Genomic DNA, 2,408 nt, shown 5'->3' on the forward strand with positions numbered 1-2,408 from the left:
AGAAAGAGATGTTAGCAGTAGTTCACTACTTGAGGGCCTGAAGACAGTATCTCTTGGGGGCCAAGTTCGTGGTCAAGACCGACAACAACCCCATTTACCACTTCTTCAACCAATCGAAGTTGTTGTCGAAACAGACATGGTGGCAGGAGTGTCTAACGGAGTTCGATTTCCAATTCGAACATAGACCGGGGAAAAGTAACCAAGCGGTCGATGCTCTTAGTCGAAAGAGCGAACATGCGGCCCTGTACATGTCCGCCCGCCTACAAGCAAGTACGTTGAGTGCAACAGTACGAGAAACTATCAAAACTCACTTGACAAACGACACAGCGGCGCAGGCCATCATACAGTTGGCCAAAGAAGGAAGACACGCCAGTTTTGGGTGGAAGACGATCTACTATACACCAAGGGCAATCGCCTCTACATCCCCAGATCCAGGGAGTTACGAAAGTCGCTGATGAAGGAGTGTCACGATAGACCGTGGCAGGACATAATGGTTGGCAGAGGACTTATGCCTCCTGAAACAAGGCTACAACTGGCCAAGCCTTCGAGACGATGTCATGCAATTTACCAAGATTTGCCTTGTCTGCCAAAAGACAAGGTCGAAAGGGAAAAATTAGCGGGTCTGCTGGAACCCCTACCTGTGCCTCGAGACTAGGGAAGAGCGTATCCTTTGACTTCATCACCCATTTGCCTAAGGTGGGAGAGTTCGAATCGATCCTTGTTATCATCGACTGGTTCTCAAAATATGCCACCTTCATCTCAACACCGAAGATGTGCACAGTCGTGATGAGTGCCCAGCTGTTCTTCAAACACATCGTGAAATTATGAGGCATCCCCACGAGCATTATTAGCGATCGGGACGGAAGATTCACTGGGACATTTTTGGATAGAATTGTTCAAAATATTGGGGTCAAACACTGAATATCTCCTCTAGCTATCATCCCCCAAACTGACAGCCAAACGAAACGCTTCAATAGTATGCTCGAGGATATCTGCGTCACTTTATCGACGCTAGGCAGAAGAACTGGGTCCAGTTGTTAGATGTGGCTCAGTTCAGCTTCAATAGCCAACAGAGTTCCGCGACTGGAAAAACGCCTTCGAAGTGGTGTGGCGGTAGAACAACCGCTCATGCCACACTTGGTGGACCACCCTTATGCAGGTAAAAGTCCTCAGGCACATAACTTCACTAAAGAGTGGAGTAAAACCTTTGAGATAACTCACCACCTACCAAGAAAGAGCATCAAGAAGGATGAAGAAGTGGGTTGATAAAGAAGCGAAGAGGCCCTCGAGTTTCAAGCTGGGGACGGTCCTATCAAGCTACGATCGGAACAGTTTCGTTTCCAAGGCTAGAGAGACCAACGGCTAGTAAGGATAATATGAAGGTCCAGTGGAGGTAATAAGAAGGTCAGGAGAACCTCATATAAGGTTCAATTACCCTCATGGATGAAGAATTCATCCTGTCATCCATGTAAGTATCCTGAAGCCCTATCATCCCGATCCCGAGAATGAACAACGAAACATGCTAAGGCGTCCACCGGTCACGATGAAGAATTCCGCTAGGAAAGAAGTTGCACAAATCCTGAATAAACGTACGCGCTGTATGGAAGACCCAGACAAGAATTGACAGAGTTCTTAGTGAAATGGAAGGATCTCCCCGACGAAGAGATCAGTTGAGAGCGGGCCGAAGATTTGAAGAATGCAGCTCTAGCCATCCGCAGATTTGAACAAGGTTGATTGATGGGGATCCAACCAATTAAGTGGGGGAGAATGTCACGGTTATGCTTGTTCCAGGGCCTGTGCCCATGGCCGCATGCCCGATCCAACCCCCTTCTAGCATACTTTCATATCATGTACTGTATTAGTTTAGTTAGCTTGCTTTTTTTACATTTTCATTGTAAGTGACCACTCGCCCTTTTGCATATGCAAGGGTGCCAGTTGGCTTTTTGTTCAGAATGCACTATAATGGGGATAAAACTAATCATCACTTCCCTATACCTGGAGTAGTACTCTATAAAGCTGTTGTTGTTGCTTATTGCTTTCTAGCCTACTACAATCTTTCTTTCTTTATTCACACTCACAAAAACTTCTTACGAAAACCTTTTCTCCAAACTCATTTTCTAAAACCGTTTCCCTAAAACGGGGGTGGTGGTTGCGAGAGGCACTCGGTGTGCCACCGAGTCCATATTCGAGTTGGCTTGACTTGTTTGTGAGCGAGAACAAATGCCACAACAATCGCTAAGAGAAGCTTCTGAGTTTCGAAAGAGCAATTGTGACACCAAACCGCCTTACCTAATGCGTCGAGCGCTTGCCAAGCCTGCCGAGTGGCCATACCTATGCGTCAAGCGCTGCCGAGCAGCCATGCTTCGATAACCTTGCGCCAAGCGCACAGTTCATGCGTCGAACTGTTC

The sequence above is a fragment of the Benincasa hispida genome, chromosome 1 (assembly GCF_009727055.1).
Source record: "Benincasa hispida cultivar B227 chromosome 1, ASM972705v1, whole genome shotgun sequence".
Classification (NCBI taxonomy): Eukaryota; Viridiplantae; Streptophyta; class Magnoliopsida; order Cucurbitales; family Cucurbitaceae; genus Benincasa; species Benincasa hispida.